This window comes from Electrophorus electricus, unplaced genomic scaffold, assembly GCF_041902795.1.
Source record: "Electrophorus electricus isolate QZ-2024a unplaced genomic scaffold, ASM4190279v1 Scaffold125, whole genome shotgun sequence".
Lineage (NCBI taxonomy): Eukaryota > Metazoa > Chordata > Actinopteri > Gymnotiformes > Gymnotidae > Electrophorus > Electrophorus electricus.
Window position 1 is genome coordinate 1,738 of NW_027658407.1, and position 11,301 is coordinate 13,038.

At 39.6% G+C, this 11,301-nt stretch overlaps 1 long non-coding RNA gene across 1 annotated transcript in view; it reads left to right on the plus strand.

The window, feature by feature from the left end:
* The first annotated feature begins 6,630 nt into the window (after positions 1 to 6,630).
* The window catches only part of LOC145654142 (uncharacterized), a 44,528-nt gene continuing 39,857 nt past the window's right edge, over positions 6,631 to 11,301 (plus strand). The window contains exon 1 of the long non-coding RNA XR_014120379.1: positions 6,631 to 6,677. This is a non-coding gene — a long non-coding RNA (uncharacterized LOC145654142). The remainder of the gene's footprint in view (positions 6,678 to 11,301) is intronic.

Consider the following 11,301-nt stretch of genomic DNA (forward strand, 5'->3'; position numbering starts at 1 on the left):
CTGGCCTCTTCTAGAGTTGTCTGAGTGACATTGATGATGTTTAAGAGGCTTCTGAGCAGGTTCTGGTCCACTGACTGAAACAGACATGAAGGATGAATATTCCCCACTCGCCCTCCGCTGGGCCTCTTTATCCTTCAATAATCCTCACAGTCAGTGACAAATGGTCCATTTGAAATAGGAAAATCAGCTCAGTGAAAATTATCCATGAAATGTGACGATTAACCAATTGAATCTGTGTGTCGCGTGCTTGGGCTCACGTGGACCTGCATGTGATGTCGGCCTTGGGTCTGCAGGCGATGCTGGATCAGTTCGCTTGCATGACTGATCAGACCCCTCCCCTCACACATCTGTTCCAGCAGCGTGTCATAGTTCTCACGTGGAACCAGGACGTGGAGGCCATGAACATGGGCCCTGGAGGAGAGGCAGGGCTGGGCAGGATCTGAGCAGCAGACCGACGCTTTGATCACTGATCTGAAGCTGCTCTTGCACACACTGCCACTGTCCCTCCCAGAATAGTCCTTCTTTACTGAAGCTACGAGAGCAAGATGAACAAGAGTGCATTAATGTGACATGATTACACAGCACAAAACAACAAAACAACGATGAGCAACGGTAAAGAGGTTATTAAAAGTATACCTTCCACACCTCCAGTCATTTCTGTAATGTGCATCTGTTTTCTGACAACCTTTCATTAAATGGTGCCACTTAAAACACCTTGCAGGTGTAACTGTACAAATTCTATTAAGTCATTATCTTTCTGCTGAAGTCATTTGTTACACCTTCATTAAATCATTACACTCACCACCATCTTCATCTACTCTCAAGTGGAAATGGAAGACATGATTTTTCAGGTTCCGCAAGAGAACATTTTTAGTAAATGAGGATAGCTTGGCTAATTCTGGATTGTGTCCTCGTGTTGTAGAACTGGTGTGTGCACCTCGCTCAGCGCCCTGCAGATGTCTGTACAGGTCCTGGGTCCTCCTGATGGTCCCCAGCAGTGTTGGTTTCAGTTGATGAATCTCCAACATATGCTTCTCCACTGCTGATAAAACCACATCAGGAGCTTCTTATATTTTTGTCAACAGCATTTTTAATAGTTATAATGCAAACAATTATGTACAGGGTATTAAAATAAGAAAAATCTTTAGCAGCAGGTTACAAGGTTGTTATAGATATATGTTACATCTATATTTGGTTTTTCACTTTGAAAATAACTTAGCAAGAGTAGTTTGACAAAAATGAAAGACCCCATCAGTCCCACAGTGCAGAGTGTACCTTGGATCTGGTATGTAGGATGTGTAAAGGCCTCTGTGTATCTCAGGCGTTGTTTCAGGAGCTGACTTTCTCTCACACTCTCCTGTAGCTGCCCAGACATGAGCTAAGATCATCACAGAGAGACAGAGTGTTACAAACCCCAGGAATCACGCTCAGCCCTGCACTGCCACGCCTACCTCTTCCCACACATGCCTCCAATCTGGTTTACTGGAATACTAGCACACACCTGATCATTGTTTCTCTCATCACTGCTCCCTTACTTAAGCTCCCCTCCCTCACACTCACGTCATGAAGTATTGCCAACCTTATTTTGCATACCAAGTGGTTCAGTTATGGTTTTGTCTTTCTGGTTTTCGACTTCTGCCTGACCCCTGGACACCCCTGGACTCTGCCCCATGTTATGGACCTTGAATCAACAGGACTACGAATACCTGCCTGACCCCTCTGATCTGTTTGATTTCACTATAAAACCTCTTGCAATTGGATCCTCTTCCTTGTATGTGTGTGTGCAATCATAAACACAGAGAAACCAGTAGTTAGAAATAATGACTCCAAACAAGGATCAGAGCCCTTATACTGAAATAATCAGAAATGTCTTATGTTGGGTAAATTATATTATACATTTTATTGTCTAGGACAGCACTAGTTGCATCACTTCCCTTTCTAAACCTTAGTTTAGCTCCTTAGTCTGAATATAAACATGAACAAAGTAAATAAACATCAAATTCAGAGTGTGAGATTCAATAGAGTCAATTCAACTTAAGGAACCATTCTTTGCATCCAGACTAAACCTAGTCTTAATCTTTAGAGTACTGGTCCATTATATCAGATGAGTTGTGAATCAGGTGTATTTTTAGTATGTTAAAAACACTAAACTCCGCCCTGCACCTGGTCTGACTGAATGAAACGTCGGGTTGCTACCTGGAACTGCTGCTTTCTGTTCTCAAGCTGTAGAGTGAGTTTGCTCACATCAGCCTCCAGATTCTTCAGCTCTGACCTGCTCTCTGCTAGCGCAGCATCTTTCTCAGCTAGATCCTGGATGTAACCTTCCAGAATGTCATGCAGCCCCTGCTCACACACATCAACAATCACCCTCATAAATGCACACACCCCCTGCTGCAGTGTTACTCCCTGCTGCCCCCCCCTGGTGTGATGAGGAATATTGGTGCAGAGTCCTTCTCTTGCAGGGGTCAGAGTTCAGGCAGGGGTTAAATGAGGCTCTATAGGTCTTTTGTATTAAGAGCATATTTTTGGACGCCTGTTTTTACCTGTAGGTTGCCATGTGTTTGGAGACACCCACCTGAATCTGTTTCTCTTTGTCCATCAGGACCTGTTGGAGGTCGTTTTTACTGGCCTCATGATTGATTTTGGTCTCCTGCAGCTCAAAGTCTTTCAACTCCAACAAGTTCTTCAGATCCTAAATAGCGAGAGAGAGAATACATAGAGTACAAATATACTAAACATTTAGTACAAATGGATTTCCCTATATAGTATACAATTTATAATTTTTAATGTATTCTCATAGCCTAATTAAAACATTAAAGTTTTTAGTGTCTTAAAGTAACAGTTTAATAAGCATACATGTATGCAGGAACATGCACCTGCACACACATACACACTCACACGTATGTCATCCTCTCTCAGGGTGGTGAGTGTGGAGTTGTGGGCGTGGCCAGGCTGGTGTCCACTGCTCTGATTGGTGCTCCTGTTCCTCAGCTGATTGATTATGGTGTTCTGAGCCTTGAGCTCCCCCTGCAGCTGTTCTATGTACCTGACAGCCATCACACACACACTCGATTAGGCTACATTTTATTTCACATGTTCATTTAGAGCTATGAGATGGACTCTCTGCACACAGATTCATCTTGGAATTACATTCCAATTACATGGAACTACATGGAGAAACTCCACTGAAATCACTGTGACATTAGAATGGTGTGTGCCAGCTCAGGACTAGGTACTATAATATAATTGTCTTTTGCTAAGAATAAAAAACAAAGCATTTCTAAGGATAATTTCTTCTATAATTAAAGTACAGCGATTTACTAGCTAAGGATTATTATTGTTTAATGAAGGCCCTAAGGTTTAACTTAAGTGGTCAGAAATTAGCATTTAAAATGGAAATATGTCAAATAATTTTGTTGTTTTGATGTGGTTGTCCTGGAGAAACAGCCCGAGTTTCTAACTGGGAAATCTTCCATGAACAATGTTTCTTATCAGAATTAAATATAGGCCTGTACCGACCTGTGCAGCTCTTCAAAAGTTTCCTTTGATTGGCTCTGATCCTCAGAGGGCGGGTCTTGTAATGTGTAGGCTTGTAGCTGGTTCTCTAGCTGTAGGCGGAGCGTCTTCTCTTGATGGAAAAGCGCTTCCATCTTCTCCAGTTCCTCTCTGCACCTGCTCAGCTCCTGACAGGTGGATGAAGAGCATTACGTGAAATGAAGAAATAATTCAATTCAAGACACGTGTCTGGTCCTGCTACTGCAGTAGCAGTTAAAACTATTCTGAAAAGGAAGAGAATAAAGAGGCTTGGGCAGAATAATTTATGCATTTGAGAAGGTCAATTTATTGCCTTTTCAAGTTGTATTTAGATTTTTTAGCGCCCTCCATTTATCTAGGTGCGGAGTGTGATTAACAAGTGTCCCCAGTCTCGTCCGCTCAATTAACCGGCTCTGATTACAAAAACTAGACTCGGGTCTCCTCACGTCTAAGTTTTGCTGCGTCGCCACTGGGAAACGCTCCTCTGCCGCGTTGTAAATCTGTTCTGTACAACTGCTGCACTTCTGCGAGCCGCCCTCATACTTGAGGAAGCATATACGCATACGCAGGTTAAAGTTGTCCTTCTGCAGCTCGGATATCGTCTGGATTAAAAAAAAGAGCAAACAGATCGGATGGATGTTCAGACAGACAAATATTATATTTTCAGCTTGGCAGTAAAATTGCATACCTGCGTCATTTCTTTTAGTGTCCACGTTTTGTTCCTGGTCAACAATTTCCCATGTTGAGGAAAACTCATCATGTTTCTCTATTGATTTAATTTGGCCTTTCACGATCGTTCCTGAATCCAGGGGATACACGGATACTATAAAATATTTTAGATATTTCTATAATTAACGGCGCACTTAATTTAATGATATAATAAATAATGCAAGTAATATTGATACTATTGCTGAAAACTATTAGAATATCCAATAATTCTGGTCGGACTATACCTTGAAAATCACCTTGTCCTCCTTCAGAAAAGCATGTAGGTATTTAGTGTGTTGGAACGCTTTTAAATAACTTACACTTTCCTTAGGTTGTGATGTCATAATTACATTAATGCGTCTTAGTGGAACAGTTCGCTGACGCAGTAACGCCAGCAGTGGCAATTTGACTTTAAGTGTCTGCCTTTTATCAAGCAGTAAAACCATTGTCATGCCTCTGATAAACATGATCATGAAGGAGACGTAACGGAAACCACAAGGTGGTCAATTTCAGAGCTACAGATATTAGTGGTAAATAATGTGGCTAATGACTGAATTTGTACTCTACCAAAGTTGGTTACTAACACTAAATGATAGCAGATTGGTAATTTTCCTTTATATAGCAGAGCATATTACTGTAAGTTCAAATCATATTATTTCTTTATCTATTTGAGCAAATTCCACAGTCATACATATTATACAGTATAAGAACAATATGTGTTAAATACATTCATATTTTTGTTTTGTGAAATGGCACATAATATTATGTATATGAATGTGCCGCAATTATTTTAAAGTTCTAACTGTTTTATAATAACATTTGTATCATGATCATGAATGACTTTCCTTTTCATTCACAGTTAATAATAATGAAATTAAATAATTGTGTTCTTGTGCGCAAGAACACAAAAACATTCGCGAGCGTACAGTATGTGTTTGTGTGTGCAGAAGAGCAAGTTTGTGTAAGAGCAGGATATATCTAAACACGTGCAAGCAGTTTTGTAGCAGAGCAAAGTAAATGTAAGCGAGAGCAGAGCAAATATGAGTGAGCACATGTAGATTTTGCATGCGAGCAAAGGAGATCCGTGAATGCTGCGAGTTACACGTCAATACTGTGTGAAAAAAACAAAAAACAAAACAGATGTTTGATTTTGCGCTTTTGCCAATTAATGCAGATTATGTCCCTTGTGGTGTTTTGACCTTTTATTCAGAATTTTTGTCTGAAGTCCCTTAAAACATTCACTTATGTCTACAGCTCCATCATAACCTTGACCTTAGATGTTACCTACTAGTAAATAGATCTGCCTGATTAACGTCTTTGGCTCGTCTTCTTCTCAGATACATGTCTTGGCACAAACTAAACGTTCACATACTGTCTTATACCACTACATCACTGGGCATATGCTCTGGACATGGCGATCAGCAGAGGAGAGACCCAAGATACCATTTTAAAATGGTTAATTCAAACACTCAAAATGGTTTGAACTGTCATCTCAGGCGAGTGTATGCTAGAAACGAAACTTAATGACAAAAAATAGTCATTTTATATAGAGTTTGTGAGCACAGAATAGGTATTACACACAAACTAATAACCTGTCTCTCTCTCTGTGTGTGTGTGTGTGTGTGTGTGTGTGTGTGTGTGTGTGTGTGTGTGTGTGTGTGTGTGTGTGTTTGTGTGTGTGAGTGTGTGTGTGAAAACCTAAGTAAACGTCTGCTCAGAACAGCTGTGCTGTATAAGCTCCATGACAAACAAAATTCTCCCACAGTCAAAATCCACTGGTAATTTACTGTCACTGTTCTACGCTATTCTGTGTTATTTAAATACAGTTCTATACTGTAGCTCTGATTTCTCTCTCCCGCAGAAGGTTGGATAAAGTGTTGTGACTGGTCACAGCAGTCCGGCCCCTAAAAAACAATTATCCTTGACAAAACCGGTTCAGTCCGGTTTAACGCGAAAGTGAAATTTTTGTGCTCCATTTTAAGAAGCGGAATGCAAATATCTTTAGAAAACAAAGCCGTTGAGTATCTGAATCTGAGCTGTCAATCAAGAATTATATGAACTTATACTACTCAAAGAACAAGTTCTTAAATTTAATATTAACAGAATTGAATATTAACGAGGTTAATGTCTGAAAACGTAAAGCTTTTAGCCGCTATTCTGTTGCAGTAGGTGTCTTCGTTTACGCGAAATAGAGCAATAGAACTGAGGTCGTCTGATTCAGAATAACCAAACTAAAGTCGTTCTAGGCTCATCTAAGAAATTGTTCCGAATCAACATGTTTACATGAACTGTATAAAAAGTACTAATAAACGCACTATATACTTCATATATTTCTATTTTGTCCTCTCCGCAGAAACAAACTGCGCAAATAGAACAGGCGTCGTACTGCAGGAAGTGTCACAAATGTCTCGGACTGTGAGCCAGTAGATCTAACAGTAAGTGTTTAGGTGTCCAACTAGATGTAGACTAGTTGTTTTATCAGGCTAAGACCGTGCTGTTTACACGATCATGTCGTAATTAGACTGACAGTGTGAGGTTAGTATTGTACCAGTAGTGTGCATGTCAGTGTAACTAAAGAAGTAATATTTATAATATTTATTAGTAATATTATTAAGTGATATTTCGACACTGTTTCTTTGTATGACAGTGATTGAGTTAGTCTGTGACCCACTATGCACTTATAGAACACATTTTTCCTGCCTCTGTCTTCTTTTCCACTTTGGAGTGATACTGTTCACTACACCCACGTTTTTGAGTTTGTTTTAGTGCTGTAAGATTACAGTTTAAACTTTATGCATTATTTGCTCATTTTAATAAACTATATTTTGTACTTATAAAGTTAGTAAAGGTGCCTGTCTACACCAAAGCTCTTAAAAACATGAATGACTGTTTCTCTTTTGAGAACATTAAGCGAGAAAATACTGTAATGTTTCGCTTATAGGCGCATTCCGAGCTAAAGCGTGAATGTCTTGGTCGTGCTTCGTTAAAGCGCGTGAATGTCTTGATCGTGATTGATTAAAGCGCGTGAATGTCTTGGTCGTGACTCGTTAAACGGAGATCTTGGCTGCAGTTCGGACTGTGAACCAGTAGATCTGACAGAACATGTTTACACGTCCAACTCGGCTACGTGTTTTGAACTGGCTAAGACAGTGATTTTATACGATCGTGTGTTAGTTCAACTAACAGTGTCAGACTACTATTGTACCAACGGTGCGCATGTAAATCTAGCTAATAATTTATGAAGTTCTGCGCTGTTTATTTGTGTCACAGTGATTTGGAGTATGCACTTATTATAAAAACACATCTTTACTGCCCTCTTTTGCAGTTTAGCCAGGGCTTTAGCCTGGTAGTGATCTTGACACTAACATCTCTGTGCTCACATGAGGATGTTTACATTTGCATTTATAAAATTTAGCAGACACTCTTATCCTGAGCGACTTACAAAGGTGCTTTATTTATGTTTTTTGTAGCGACACAACAAATCACTTCTGTAAGTCTCTCTGGACAAGGGTGTCTGCCATATGCAGTAAATGTAAATATTGTAATTGAATATGTGTTCTGATTATTAATCTGCATGTGCGTGTTTGCAGGTGTACAGCTATAATCTGTAGGAGGAGACATGACCTCCAAAATACGTGTCTCTGGGGAACAGCACACACAGAAAAGAGACAGGTGAGAGAACATAAATAAACATACTTGCAGTGCATAGGTTTGTGCACTTATTTACTTGGGATATCTGAATAAATCTATATTTATTGCATTTAGTAGATGTTCTTAGCCACACAGACCTCTTAAAAGTGCTTTGATATCCATTCACAAAACCCTTGAATAGTACCAGCAGGTAACAATCTTAAATCAGATACTGCCAGAAATAGTTGTCTCTACTGAGACAGAGACACAATGCATAATACAAAGATGAAAGATAAGTATAAACTTCAGAAAGTTTAAGACCAGCTTAATGTAATGTAAAGTTGCTCTCTGGTATAACTCTGGTCAACTTGAAGATCACTTAGTAAATAACAAGAAACATAATAATGAATTTAGTGTTTTCAACATCTTTGTATGAATTCTTTAAAAAACATTCAATAAAAATCGCAACGATAGACATAAATACATATTAATTTATATTTGCACCATTTATACACACATTAGTATTTTGGCCTTAAAATAATATCTTTTTAATTGTGTATGTTTGTCTGATTCAGGGTAAGAGATCAGACTCCCCGGAACCCAGCAGTGTATCCATGAAGAGTGACCAGTCAATGGACATTCCATTACAGTTCAGAGAGGGAGTGTATCCTACTGAACTCAGGTAAGGATGACGTAGGGAATGTGACTGTTCTACTGAGCTCAGGTAAGAGTGAGTCCTCCGGTACACTTCAGAGACGGAGTGTATCCTTCTGAGCTCAGGTAAAGATGATGTAGGGAATGTGACTGTTCTCCAGAGCTCAGGTAAGATGGAGTCCTCTACTTACACTTCAGAGAGGGAACGTGTTCTGATGAGAGGTGATGGTCTTGATAGACCATCGATAGAGATAAATACATATTAATTTATATTTGCACCATTTATACACACATTAGTATTTTGGCATTAAAACAATATGTTTTTAATTGTGTATGTTAGTCTGATACAGGGTAAGAGATCAGACTCCCCGGAACCCAGCTGTGTGTCCATGAAGAGTGACAAGTCGATGGACCCTAAACGTCAGTTCAGAGAGGGAGTGTGTCCTACTGAGCTCAGGTAAGGATGATGTAGGGAATGTGATTGTTCTACTGAGCTCAGGTAAGGATGATGTAGGGAATGTGACTGTTCTACTGAGCTGAGGTAAGGATGATGTAGGGAATGTGACTGTTCTACTGAGCTCAGGTAAGGATGATGTAGGGAATGTGACTGTTCTACTGAGCTCAGGTTAGGATGATGTAGGGAATGTGACTGTTCTCCTGAGCTCAGGTAAGATGGAGTCCTCCACTTACACTTCAGAGAGGGAGAGTGTTCTGATGAGAGTTGATGATCTCCTGGTTTAGGACAGTGTTCCTCACTCCCAATCCCACCTGATCAAACTCACTCAGCTCATTATGAAGCCCTTCATGAGCTCCATCAGTTCATCCATAGTTTTAGTTTTGAGGCCATGACACTAAAATATCTGCCCCTACAGAGACCAATCTTAACTTATGGATAGAGAGAAGACCTGCATCAGAAGACCTAAGTGTATGGGTGGAGCAGTATGGATGTAGGAGTTCAGCTAAGTAGGGAGGTGCAAGACCATGCAGAGCTTTGAATGTAAGCAGGACGAGTTTATACTGAATGTGTTGAGGGACAGGGAGCCAGTGTAACTGATGTAGAATTGGGGTGTTGTGGGCTGACATTTTTTAACATCTAAGAGAATTCTGGGATGTAAATGAAGAGAGAGTTGCAGTAATCAAGATGGGATGTGATGAAAGCATGAACCAGAGTTTCAGCACCTTGTCTGGAGAGCATGGGCCTAAGTCTACTGATATTGTGACTGTAAAAAAAAAGGCATTTTTAACCATTGACATGATGTGGGGTTGAAAGAGTAAGGAGTACACCAAAGTTCCAAAATGCAGTTGATGATTTGACCAAGACCCATCTAGACTGAGTTTAAAATCAGTTAATTTAGCGATTATGGATTTAGAACCAATAACTAAAATTTTATTTTGTAAGGATTTAACTCTAGGAGGTTTATGTTCATCCACTGTTTGAGATCTTTGATACAAGAGAGTAAAGCAGGAAGTGGTAAGGTAGTGTTACCTTTGGTGTTACTATAAATCTGAGTGTCATCAGCATAACAGTGGAAACGGAGACCATGCCTGCGGATAATCTGACCAAGGGGCAACATATCGATTAAATAGGAGAGGACCAGGCACCGATCCCTAGAGAACATCTTGGGTAACGATAACAGTGTGTGATTTGTGTTTACCAAGTGTGACAAAATGTGATCTATTAGAGATATAGGAGATAAACCATTCTTGAACTGTATTAGTTATCCCAATGTCTGAGAGGCAGCTGATAAGTATGTTATGGTTTAATTGTGTCAAACACAGCACTTCTATCTAGAAGATCTAGAAGGAGGAGAACACACAGGGCACCAGAGTCAGTAGAGAGAAGGGGATCATTGAAACCATGTAACAGGGCTCTCTCAGTGTTGTGCATAGTATGGAAGTCAGATTGGAAAGGTTCAAATAGATCCTGAGTATTTAAGAAAGATTGCAGTTGAGAGGCTGGAACCCTGATTAGACAGGGGAGACTGGAAATGGGTCAGTAATTATCAAGTAGTGCAGCATTTAGTCCTGTTTTATAAAGAATGGCAGTTAAAGCTGAGGTTTTGAGAGCTGTAGGGACAGAATCCGAAGGGAAGCATTAATGAGAAGACATGGGAGAAATAGCAGAAGAACACTTAAGAAGAGGAGTTGGGGCAGGATCAAGCTGTAGGTAGATGAGCTGGATTTAGTTACAGTAGTAATGCTGTTACCGAACATTGCTGAGCTCCTCTTTTAATGACAAGACAAAAACAAACTCTCTTGATTACAGTTTAAGTTTCAAGTTTGGTTTATTTGTCATGTACATAGATAACTCGCAGTGAAATGGTTTGAGAGTGCTCTGTCCAAACTGAGGGAAAAAAACAGGGGTACATAAGGAAATATCTCTCTCTCTCTTTATCTCTCTCGCTCTCTCTCTCTCTCTCTCTCTCTCTCTCGCTCTCTCTCTCTCTCTCTCTCTCTCTCTCTCTATATATATATATATATATATATATATATATATATATATATATATATATATATAAAACAATGTATGTACAATATATGTATAATATGTTTATCAGGCTTTGCCAGAAATGTAGCACAAATGTTTAGTCCGTGGATCAGTGTGTGTTTACATGTGCACATAGTCTGGCTAATATTATTCTAGAACACGTGTTTTAATCAGCCTAAGCTTAGGTCAACTAAGACACTATGTCACACTATAACAATCAGACTGTAATATTAACATGATCATATCTAAGTAAGACAGTTGTAGACTAATATAAGATCATGGGTGTA